Source organism: Cylas formicarius, unplaced genomic scaffold (genome assembly GCF_029955315.1).
Source record: "Cylas formicarius isolate icCylForm1 unplaced genomic scaffold, icCylForm1.1 PGA_scaffold_2__14_contigs__length_35257938, whole genome shotgun sequence".
NCBI lineage: Eukaryota > Metazoa > Arthropoda > Insecta > Coleoptera > Brentidae > Cylas > Cylas formicarius.
This window is the reverse complement of record NW_026844319.1, coordinates 14,965,687-14,979,173: the sequence shown is the minus strand read 5'-3', so window position 1 is coordinate 14,979,173 and position 13,487 is coordinate 14,965,687. Positions and strand designations below refer to the sequence as shown.

The following is a 13,487-nucleotide window of genomic DNA, read 5'->3' as shown; positions in this document are numbered from 1 at the left end:
AAATGCCGTATGTGTGGGAATGAAACGGAGTCAATAGATCACATAATTGGTGGATGCAAAACACGGGCGTCCAACGAGTACACGAAAAGACACGATAATGTAGGAAAAGCAGTATACCAAGAGCTACAAAAAAAAATTGACTCAGAGACAAAACAAGAACCATACTACAAATTCAAACCTGAGTCGGTTGTAGATAACAATCAATACAAACTGCACTGGAACAGAGAAATCACGGACGTATACAAATATATAAACAAAACAAACATCTTGAAAAAAATCGTTCTGATAGAAACTACGAGAATAGTATGCAAACATTTAAAAAAAAACGAACTACCTCCCTGCAGACTAACTCAGAGTCCAACCAGCTTTTTGCCCTTGTACGAGAGCACCGGAAGAAAGTTGAAATCCAGGAAAGTCCTGTGGAAAACATAATAACAATAAAGGTCTTTACTAGAATTATACACAATTTAACAATAACAAGTTAACATTTTGACAAAAAGGGGAGGTTCAGTCTGCTAAAGATTAGTATACTTTTTGAATTTTGAAGCCTTTGGATTCAGCGTTCATGAAAATAATGAGACCCGCAGAGCATTATTTTATGTTTACTGCTTTAAAATTAAACAGGCCTTTTGTAAACATTTAGAAATATGCTCTGAATATCTCAAATGTTTGTCCATTATGATTCCTATGTTTCTCACCGACTCTCTCTCTCACAGACAGAAATGATCACTGCCGATTTGCTAGCAACGTTTAGTGGACATTTTATAAACTCTGTTCAAGTCATAGGAAGTACACAAGAATAGTAAATTGAACTGAATAATGTTGTTGAGAACTCGATAACAGCAATTTTGTGAAACGCGAACCATATGCAATGAATAAGGCGGTCCTAAAATGGACTCTGGAATTATATCTTTATTAACGTTTATGAACGAAGAAGTTACATCATTACTTTACGTTACCGCTTGATATCCGATGCAGTAGATACGAAGTTGAAAGATCGATTGCGTTATCAGAAAAATCAGTAAAATTTAAAATTGTAATAAAAATTTGGCCATTAAGAGTATCAAAAGCTTTCGAGTCTAAAAGGATTAGTAGTGCCAGCTTGCCCTTTTCTGTTGTCCTAAATATATCACGGGTTATATGTAGTAGAGCCATAGGACAGCTATGTCCTGCTTTATGTCCTGATTGAGTAACTGGGATAATCTGTTTATTGTCTAATGGAAGCTGCATCTGCTCGTATATAACCCTTTGCCAGATTTTTGAAAAAATGGGTAAAACACTAATCGGACGAATATTCTCTAGGGTTCTTAGGTTTACAGTTTTTCTACTGATCCGGGATAATGGAATGTTTAAGTAATGGCTTATAACTATTTTGTCCGATATTTATTTATTTATATATTTATTTATTTATCAACGGGCCAACCAATAAGAAATTATATGCTTATATATAATAAGCTTATTTTATGCAGGCAATTACCCTTCTAATTTCTTCGTATTTGTTTTCACACACATATACCATGAAAGAGTTTATTTCTCTAACCGAATTTCTTATTCTTAATTAATAATTAATAAAACTCAAATACTGTCTTTATATTATTATCATCGCTTGGAAAATTTCTAGTCCAAATTTGTTTTTTTTTAGTAATTTTTATAGTAAGATAAGTTATATATGCTTGATTAAGTGTAGGTAGTCGTCACACTATATTTCCCCATTTGTAAACTTTCCAATAAAAACTTTAAATAAAAGAATAAAAGGGATAAAAATTGAAAATTTATTAGTGGTGCGTTAATTACTTTACGGCGTTAAGCGACACTTAACCTCGTAAACACCGGATAGCCACTAAAAGGTCGAAGAATTATTATACGATGTCGATCGCTTTTCACTTCAATGGATATACTTTCGAGACGAAGCCAGACGCGTCTGAAATCAAAACCGGCCACTGAATCAGATAATGAAACGGCTCGGTTCTTCACAGTAGCGATTTTCACACATCGACAATGTCGATAGCGACATTTCGCACCCCGCGGTTGGCTGGCCACGCAGCCTGGCCACTGTTACGCCACTGACGCGGATGGCCGGTGATCCGAACTACCCTCGACCCTGAGCGACCCGCAGTAGGCCAGAGTTACTTCGAAAGTTTGAAAAATAATTTAAGAGCTATTTACCAGAGAAAATGCAAATTTTGAGGAATGTGTGCAATGAAAGCTTTTATCTCGGTTGTAATCTGAACAAAATCATTACGTACAAGACGCTCCTATCGTGGAATAAGATTTAATATTTTATTTACGCAAAACTATTTGGAATAATGTTTTACGTGTGCTTTTTGTGGATACTTAGTGTATACATTTTCAGAATAATGTCCCAGGTAGCAGAGGTTCCTCAAAATGACGTCATTAACTATATATGATACTCATGTCTCAGACGAATGATGTCAGTTAAGTGTAGTTAAGTAAGTTACATCAATTAGTGTCGTCAATTTTTGTCATTTAACTGGGGTCTTTTTTACTTCAACTTGAATAGTCAATTTTTGTCATCTAAGTCACATTTTTTTACTTCAACTTTAAGTCAAATTTTGGTGCCAAAAAATATAATGATTTTTAAATTGGTTTTTCTTTTTGGAGTGGGGAAAATCGAAAGTAAATCACACAGAAACTGCTAATTACATAGAACATCTTTTGCGGTTGCGGAAAATGTAAAATTTTAGTTAATGATTAAAGATGAGCCTTTCATTTAATAAAATTAATAAAGGAAGTATAATATAGAGCGTCTCCCATTTGTTTTTTTTTCGAAAATTAATATTCTTCATTTTGACTCACCCTGTATAAACGATTGGAACTAATTTCAAACGAGTATAGAACCGAACCACTTTAGTGTTGGCAAAAAAATGGCCAAAAATCCAAAAACACTGAGTTTCGACCAACACATATTTATGAAAAAAAAATATTCTCATATATACCTTTTGAATTTAATATTTGTCTCTCTCTGGATATATTCTCCTACGTCATGGATTTAAATAGAAGAATTTGATAAGCGTTTACATTAATTATTAAGTTTAAAGTCCATATCTGGAATTAATCAAGTTATTTTATGACGAGATTCGGATTTTTTTGACGTCAATTTGACTTGTTTTTCGGCCCACTGACGAGTAGCGACCTCTTACCAATCGAAAATGAAGTTACTTTGACGAGCCTCGGCTACCTGGGGTATATTATGGAGTGATAGTGGGACGACAAAGAAGTAAGGTTAGTAAAAGTTTAAAGTGGAATTATATCATATATAACATACCAGTACTAAAAAGGATTTTTAAACTTTTTGAATACGATATTTCTCTAAATTATCTAGACCATGCACGAATACGCTGTTACAATTATTAAATTATGATTGTAGTAGAAGCATTTTAGTTTTTAGCATCTTGTGAGAGACAGTGATGACTTCCATAAATTAATTTTAGAATACTATATGCAACCTTTTAAACGTGCTCTCCAATTTTTAGCCGAAAATCTAGAATAAGTCCTAAACTTTTGCAACTGCTACAAAAAGGAAAAACAGAGCTATTTATAAAGAATTTTGCTTGCTTCCTTAAGGCATCTTTCAGAAAAAGATAAGTAAAGTTGAGTATCATCGACATGAAGATGATAATCACAAAACTGGAATGATTTTGTCAACCTGCATGTAAAAATCATAAACGGAAGTGCACCTAAAATTCTATCCTGGGGTACTCCTTTGTTAACAACTAAAGGCCTAGAAGTTGATTTGTTAAGTATTACTTTTTATATTCTGTCATCTAAGAAGGATGATGCGAATTTACAAGACACTTCACTGAATCCTATGTGATGAATTAAAGGGAGGATTTCTTGATTTTTCATTCAAAGGCTTTATGCTCTTGTAAGACATTATTTTTTTTTTACCATCATAATCCTCAAAAATATCATCTATTACATTATTACAATCCGATTTTTCTGGGGAAAAAGACTACAACTATTGAAAAATGCTTGTCCATTATTTTCTCCAGAATCTTAGAGAGTGCAGACAGAATACTAGAAAATGACAAGACATACTTACATCATTATTTACCGAGTAAGACGCAACACTTTGGACTTCGCATTTGAATCACATCACCTAAGCAGGAAGACAAGAGACAAAAAGACAAAAAGATTTAAACATGTATTTTGACATTTTATGCTCTTTGAAAATTCGAGTAATAGCCAGCTCTGAATTAATTTATTTTTTGATTCTTAGTTCTTCATATGATTAAAATGACAATGAAATAAATGGATTCCACTTTTTGCGTTAACATAGCTAGCCAATATTTTTACGTACTGCTGATAAAAAGGTAAAAGAAGTGTTATTTACAAAGAAAATGTTTTTCTGTTCAAATAGCCAAAAGCAGATACATTTTATTGTAGCTTTTAAATATGTCTTTAGACTAATAGTAAAATGTTAGTAAGAAAAATACATTTTTTTACCGTCTTTAGAACAGAATTTGAGATATTTAGTGTTGTTTATCAAAATTTAGTCACAAATTTAGACTTACCTGTAATTATAACTCATTTTAAACTCAACAGATGTAAAGTGATTCTTACAAAATTAAAATAAACTATCGTTCAAATTTTAAAAAGTTCAAGTGCAGCTTTCGGAATAAAAATAATAGAATATAATATTTTTTTATAGTTTTTAAAGCTCACAGTGCAGCGTTGTCGGTTGCTACTCATAGATATTGGAAAAATTGTTGGTTAATTGCTCGTAATTATAAACGCCTCTTATTCGTTTTTCTCCGGCGAAAATATGTAATTCTATAAATTTCGAAGTCTGCCGTGTAGGCTCTTATCTATCTCCCGACTAAATCTGCCGGTCTATTCGCGAGATGATCGATCGGGAACGGCACTTTTAGCAACATTTTATTGCGTTAAGACATTCCGTATGAAAAGAATCCACGTATTCTGCAGATGCATATAATGAGATCCGTTTCAGATACCTTTGCTCCGCTTTATTTCGAAGAATCGTTTTGATTTTGCGATATCTATTCGATCAGATTCCTTAGAAAGAAAATTGTAACAAAATATGAAAAAAAAGGTATTCAGGAATGTACCGCCTAGCAAATATTCGATAACAATTAAAGAGATTATATTATAATGATATAATTGAAAAAAATAAATCCTAGCATACGATGACTTTTATTGATATCTTTTAAATGTGGTTCAAACAAAAGTTTTTGATGAAACGTTATACTAAGGTGCTTCAAACTTTGTCAAGTGTTTTCAATTCAGTATTGAAACTCGATGAAGTTGCGCTTAAAAGTAAAGAGTAAAATTACATTTTTCCGAATTTAAAGGCAACCAATACACCATCTACGCAAATTAGTACGCGCTTTTTGAACCTTAATATAGTCACGTTTTTGATCTTACAGTATAACTTATTAGTATCAGCATAAAGGAGGCTATTAACTAGCCAGATTCATTGAGACGTCAAGTATATCATTCACTAAACTGTTAAACATCATTGAGCCCAGTATTGGGGCCTGAAGAACTCCTGCAGGAGCCACGACCTCAGACGGACATCTACCTTGACAACATATATATTGTTTTCTTGCTTCAAACATTGTTCTACACAGATTAACCAAACACTAAAACATGTTAGTAAGTTTTCGAAGAAGCCATCGATAAATCAGTGTAAATCTTGCCAACCTTGCCATTTTGTTCAAGATAGCCCGCAATAAATTTTCAATAGATTTGTTCTTCCTAAATCCATGTTAAAGCTCGTATGGATTGCTCTCTCAGAACTTTGTGCGAATTGTTAATTATAGTTATAGGTTGATAATTTTCATTTTTTTTTTGTGATCAGGTACTATTTTTGACAGTTTTGGGTTACTTGAAAAAACCCAAGTTCTTAGTCAAAGATGAAATAGAATGGCTAAGGCAGCGTAGTCACTAAGTAGAAACGAAGGAATTTGTGTAGTTAGGTTTAATATGAAAACCAACGGAGAACCAACCGGTTCTTTAAAAAGTTTATGTTATAGTTTAACTATCAACTAACTTTGAAATCACCTGCGAGAAACTAATTCACTAAAAGCCTCACAGCTTCCAACTGTGTGGATGTTGAGACCGTTGTCCACAACCTTCCTAAGAGCAATTTAGAAATAAGGGCCACACCAACTAATAATAAGTACATTCTTGGTACTTTCGGAGCAATTGGGAAAACATTAGTCAACGCTGAACGGAAATTTTTGTAAAAGGAGTAAACAAGAGTCCCAGCCTTTATTCTTATTACCCCTTATTGTTAAACTGTTGGTGCTACTTTTGTTTTGAGAAGGATACACTCCTGAAGATGCGAGATGAGAAAGAGAGAGAGAGTGAGAGAGGGGGGAAGGGAGGGAGAGAGAATTCGAAACATAAACTTGAAATCACTCATTGCCTCAGTTTTAATTATAATAATAATTACCCATAAACACTTGTCAGTAATGTAAACCCTGAGAACAGTGAATTTTGAGTTAATTACCACAAGGAGCTACGAAGAGAAAACTACAAAAATATTGAAACTTAAAATTTTGTTATAAAAATTAAACCTTCACGTGTTTAGACATAGCAAAAAGAAGGTCTTATTTCAACTTGAAAAATATGTCTCTAAAATCTTATTCTGACATTTCAATAATATTTTTTACTTGTTATGCTGAATATTTCGTAAATTTTCTAGTGTAGCATTTGTCGCTCAGCGAACGCAATAATCCATGGTTGTACAAAAAATATAGCACGTATCAAGTGGCAAATCAAACTCGTGGCTAGATATCATTGATCAAACTAGTTAAAAAATTCCATAAACGTAACAAACTCTTTTAGACAACACTGTCTATTCCACTGTATCTTCAAAATTATTATTATGTTACCAGTATGTACGTAAAATAAGCAAGTTTGTTTTCAAAGGTCGTTCCGGTTGCAAATTGCTTTGGAACGGATCGTCCGAGACGCATCTATAACTCAGAAGACGGAGTGAAAAGCATCGGCGAGTTCGCGTTATTCACGCAACCTGAAAAATCGTACCGGGAGTGCGTTTTAAGAGCCGGTACCACTTTTGAGAGAGCGCGCAGGTTTTGATTGATGCCTTGCCGTGTCTATTGCTTTGGTGAGTTTCTCTCCCAGCGTGCGGTATAGGTACGTAATTGTTTTTACACATGCACGATCTGTTATCTACATCATCTGTATCACTTCCGTCACGATAAGCGCATTCAAAGTTAGGTTAGGTCCATAAATATGCGCCGCGGCACAGTGAATGGTCAAGGAGGTTGCCCCGCGGATAAGCTATTCGTACGCTTTTAATGGTTAATTGTGCTACTTTACGAGATTGGGACGGTTTTTTGGGCTTTGATAGCCGATCACATGTTTGTCTCTGGTTACCACTCAAAAAATGCATTCAAACTTTGTTTTGCTTATTGCTTCAATTTAAAGTCAAGGTCGACTGGGACTATTTAACAAAAGAGAGAGGACAGACAAGTACTATTAGGGATTAAAAAATAAATAAATTGGCAACGAATTCTTATTTAGGAGTACTTAGAAACCAACTACACCAATTTCTATAACTGTACCATTTAAAACAGTTAAATAAGAACAAACGTTGTTCAGATTTTCACATAAATATATTTAATAGTAATTACTTCATGTGAGGTATTAAATTGAGATTTAACAAGGGGGATCCATTCAAATCCAGTTGGTCATTAAGTAATACATTCGAACCTCTCATCTTATTAATCTCCATAGCTTCTAGTAAATTTAATTTTCTACTTTTTGAAACAGTGTGTAAAATATCTAAATTGTCGTCAAAATTGTGTTTTTCTTAATTTAAATGTATAGCGTAATTAAAATCTGAACTATTGTTTTTAAATGATCGTCGATGTTCATTGACACGTTTTTTCAAAGATCTACCTACCTGTTTGTCCAATAAAAATCTTAGAACGTGATCCGCAATTTTATCCATAGACTCCAGAATTCTGGGATCTATTTGATTAGGATTTATTGTTTTTAACAAATTTTCCTAGGGTGTTATTAGTTTTAAAAGCAATTTTGAGGCCACATTTCGAGAGATGATCTGAAACTTTATTACTAGGTTCTCCTATGTATGTTAAAGTTTTAAAACCTAGAGCGGGGATATATAGAGTTCAAAGTTTTTTGAAATTGTTTCTTAGTTAAGATTCTATCTATCAGTGACGGGTCATAGCCATTGTTGAATGCAATTTGTTTTATAATATTTAATTCTTTATCAAAGTTTATTGCAGAAAGAGGGATAGTTATCAGCCTATGAATAAAAGAAAAAAAAAGCAGCCATTTTGTGTGTATAGGGATGGTTTGAACTCTCATGTAATATAGTGTCTGTGTGTGAAGGTTTATGGTATATTGAAAAATCGAAACAGCTGTCATTTAAATATATTTATGTGAAAATCTGAACAACGTTTGTTCTTATTTAACAATTTTGAAAATTTTGTTTAAATTTTTTTGTTATGTTTCTTTTTACATCAACCTAATGTCATGTCATGGCCCGCTGGGACTAATTATGGATATCAAATATCGACAAGGGCTGTTAGGGATTTCTTTAAGATAAAATGTCAACGAATTCTTATTTTGGACTGCATAAAACCTAACTATATTAATTTCCATGAAGTTCGCTTAAGCATTACTCCTGTAGAGTGTTTATTTATAGCTCAATTTTGGTAGTTCTTTTTTACTGGATAGATCTTACTGAAGAAAAATGAAACGGTTTTTTCATATAGCATTGACTAAAGTCATGGCTAACTGACAAACTTATTTGTGGCGAAAAATTGAGGAGTACTTTTAAAGAGGACTACCTAAAAGTAACTAGACCAATGACCAAAGTTTTTAATGTTTTAAAAAATAAATATTGTAAACCTTGTAAATAATGATTATTTTGTATGTGATTTTAAAATACTTTTTAAAAGATATTTATTTTTTAGTATCATCTTAAAACAACAGCATTGATAAATATTGGTATTCGAAAGATGTAATATTCGTTTCTCCATAGCAAACTCGGTTTTACGAAGGAAACAGTATGCCGACGTCAATCATTTCCATAACAGCTGCTCCGTTGAGTTCTAAATGAAAATATAACTTTTGAACCATCAAACAGAATGAAGTATGATATGCTTAGGAATGTATATTATGAAGAAATTGGAAAATTTTACTCCTCTGGCACTACATACGGTTTCGCATCCACTTTGGCAGCTCCATCAATTCTCATGGCGTCATCTGTTTCCATTTGAAGCCTATTTCCAACATCATATAATAAAATGTTTTAAAACGGTGTATATTCGTATAAACGAATATTTTATTTCAGTGGTACGAAATGTAGTAATCTGATGGATTTTGTGATCATTTTATAATTTAAGTAGAAGTGTAACATGGAACACATCTGCTAAATAAGTTTAAACCTTCATCCATCCGTCTCTGTTTGGGTTACACGAGAGACATAGATGGTTGCTCGATTGGACTTGAATCCTAAAGTTCCATGGGGGCCAAGACAATTGCATTTACAAGATTACATTTCTTATAGCCATCCGATCAATTCCACAAAGCAACTTACTTCCGTACACGCTACTGGAAGCTTTCGACAAGATCCTTTGTCTCTTCTGGAATGTGGATGTGTGACTGTGAAATTCATGCAAGAACAACTCGGATTTGCCATCTATTATGCTCTTTATCAAACTTATTGTATATACATATTTCTATTTAAAGATTACTTTTTTCTGAAGTCAATTATTAAAATAATAATAACAATAATAATAATAATAATAATAATAATAATAATAATAATAATAATAATAATAAAGAAGAAAGACACCACATCTTAACAGAAGAGCAAAAAGGATGTCGTTATGGGTCTCAGGGCTGCAAGGAACAACTGATTATAGACACCATTACTACACACGATGCCCGTCTTAGATCACGCAATATTGCAGTGGCATGGATTGACTATCACAAAGCCTTCGATTCGGTGCCACACTCTTGGCTAATTGAATGCTTAAGACTCTATAAAATCGATGAGAAGATAGTCAATCTATTAGAAAGGTGTATGAAAAACTGGCAGACCAAATTAGTTGTAAACCTTGATACTGGATCTGTGAACACCGAAGAAATACCAATACGAAGTGGAATTTTCCAGGGCGATGCGCTAAGCCCTATATGGTTTATCCTGAGCCTGAATCCCCTCTCCTGGGCCTTAAAAAGATCGAACCTAGGATACGAGCTGAAAAATGGAGACCAAAAGTATAAACTAAGCCACCTCTTTTACGTTGACGATCTGAAGCTATATGCGGGATCTGAAAACACACTGAATAGATTAATCCAACTCACACAACAATTCTCAGATGACATCAAAATGAGATTCGGGTTGGATAACTTATGATAAGCTGGAATCTGAAACCAAAATAATGTATCTTAACAACGCGTATTATAAATATCTAGGATATGAGCAGAATCTTAATATTAATCAGAACAATGCTAAGGCTAATATAGAAACTAAACTGCAAAACAGGGTGATAAAAATATTAAAAACGGAACTAAACGGAAAAAACAAAATTAAAGCTGTAAACACATGGGCGGTACCGATAATCACGTACACGTTTGGTATATTAAAATGGTATAACACTGACTTGGAGAGGCTGTACAGGAAAATAAGGACCCTCATGACAGAGCATAGAATTCACCATCCTAAGGCATGCACTGAAAGGCTATACTTGCCAAGATCGACGGGCGGAAGAGGATTGGCTGACCCCAACATACTGCATAGGCGTCAAGTAAATCAGTTAAAGAAGTTCTTCCACCGTAAAAAAGATACTTCGAGGTTGCATAAGCTCGCTTGTCAGTCGGATAGATACTCAGCTGTAGATCTCAGAAAAAATGTAATAAAAGAGATACCAACACTTGATGAGGTAAAAGAAAAGTTGTTGAGTAAGCCCCTACATGGAAAATATCCAACTAGTTTAAAAACTGCTGGGAGCGAATCAACAAATTGGTTAGTTAAGGGGCAGCTATTCGCTGAAACTGAAGGATTTATCGCAGCTATTCAGGATGGAAGCATAGCGACTAGGAATTATAAGAAGTATATCCGAAAGATCAGAATAGATGATGATAAATGTCGTATGTGTGGACGGGTGCCAGAGACCATCGAACATGTAATAGCAGGATGTCAAACGCTAGCTCCGTCTGAATACACCAAAAGGCACAATTTAACAGCAAATATTGTACACCAAGAACTAGCAATGCTATGCAACCTAGGAGAGGGAAAATACAGTCCATATTTTAAATACATACCTGCTCCAATTCTTGAGAACGAAAATTATCGGCTATACTGGGATACACCAATAGTAACAGATAAACCAATAGCCAGCAATAGACCAGACATTATTCTGCTGGATAAGGCTAATAAAAAGGCGTATTTCATCGACGTCTCACATCCCTCGGACCACAACCTGGAACAGAAAGAAAGAGAAAAAATTAATAAGTATTACGACTTGGCAGAGGAATATAAAAAAATACTCACCCTAAAAGCAGTACATGTTATCCCTGTAATTATATCGGCCACTGGGCTAGTTACCAAGAAGCTTGCAGGATACCTGGAAAGACTGAATATAACGAATAAAACCATCGTTACAAAAATGCAAAAGTCCGTAATACTTGAAACTTGCAAAATCGTCCGAAAGACCCTGAATATCCCGGAAACATAAACCTTCCCCCCCCCCCCAACTTTAGTGACTGGTTAATAAACCCCACTAAAGCTGCTACCCTAATAAGGAGCAAAAAAGAGATAATATTAATAATAATAATAATAATAATAATAGTAGTTTAATTTATTAGTTTTTAGTATTATATAACCTTCAATAAAAGATAAAAATACCTATCCTACAAGATCGCCCTGTTTGTGAATGGATAGCAATAGGCAAAACCCGTAAATTGACCCAACCCAGGGTGATACTACATGCAACTCGATAAAAAGAAAGAAATAAAGTAGTATAAGTATTGGTTGGGTCACTCTGTAGTCCCCTTGCATACGTAGTTAGGTTGTGTTATCCTACACCTTCCTGAAGTAGACTTTGACAACTCCAGATTGGGTTGCCGGAATGGAACGGGCTACGTCTCGTTTACAACTAAGTAGCTTAATTCTTTTGGGGACAATAGTTTGCAAAATGCAATAAAGAAATAACCATAAACCAATCGACATTACAGGTAATCGATAGACAGAATAAAACGCTTTACCATAAATAACAGCGTATCACGTTTTAATTGCAAGCTTTTCAATTAATAATATTTTCCCTTTGGTATACTAATCGCTGATTACCGGTAACGCGGCGTATAAATATGAAAATGAGCTGGATACGGCATCTCGTGATTATTGTAATTCAACGTAATTTCCTAATAGTGAACTCGTCTTAATAGGTAACGTGTAATTTCCAAAAACGAGTCATCCAATGTCACCCGTTAAATACGCCCATAAATAATAACCGGTCGGAACAATGGCCAATCAAGACCGCTGCCGTTTGTTTTCACTAACGTGCAAGACAAACGCTCTTTTGAATGGGAAGCTCCACCTATGTATGTGACGGTTAACAATGAAATTACCACACTTCCGTTGGTCGACTTCCGTTCGTAATAAAATCATTTTTGATATATGCAACATATGCGCGGCGATTTAGTCAGAAGAAAATAAGGATAAAGTAAAGCGTATATACGTAATATTCAACCGTCTCTTCCGGTAGAGCCAAAGAGCAACCGATAACTTTGAATCTATCGACTAACGACTTCCAGACGAGGAAACCAGTGGACAACTCATTTTTTTTAATTTTCGGTATTAGTTCGTTAATATTGATGTGTGTCTTTAAATTAAATTGTTTAACAATTAATCTTTTGAGAGTCGCGAATTATCTTTAAAAATACAGAAACCTAGAAGGATCTCCTAAGATCTTAAATGCCAGGAACGTTGCTATATTAAAAAGGTCCCTTGCTTTAACAAAGAAATCGAGATTATTAAGTTAAATGGATATCGATAAGTTCTTCAGTTCAGGGAACTGATAGATGACGATAAGATCGCAATTGGAAACAACTTGGTAATAAGAAGAAAACAGTTCAGACAAATGGTTAACGAAAAAATCCGTCAGGACTGGCAGAACATCTGGAATGGATGTAACACCTTGCTTCGAAAAACAATACCATGCCGGCAACCCAATCTGGAGTTATTAAAGTCTATTTCGGGAAGGTGTAGGATGACACCACCTAACTACGCATGCAAGGGGACTACAGAGTGACCCAACCATACCACCAACTTATACCACTTTATTTCTGTCTTTTTATAGAGTTGCATGTAGTACCACCCGGATTTTGCTTATTGCTATTCATTCACAAACAAGACGATCGTGTAGGATACTCGTAAAAAGGAAAAAATATTTTGACTGAATAATTTGATTTTGATATATAAGGTATTTTTATCTTTT

The 13,487-nt window shown here is 34.2% G+C and overlaps 1 long non-coding RNA gene across 1 annotated transcript; it reads right to left on the bottom strand.

Annotated features, from left to right (window-relative positions):
- Positions 1-10,016: 10,016 nt before the first annotated feature.
- Positions 10,017-11,720, bottom strand: LOC132698721 (uncharacterized). Its single transcript, XR_009618408.1, has 3 exons — positions 11,543-11,720; positions 11,314-11,471; positions 10,017-10,416 (listed from the first exon to the last, which is right to left on the bottom strand). It is a non-coding gene; the product is annotated as an uncharacterized LOC132698721 (long non-coding RNA).
- Between the last annotated feature and the right edge of the window lie 1,767 nt (positions 11,721-13,487).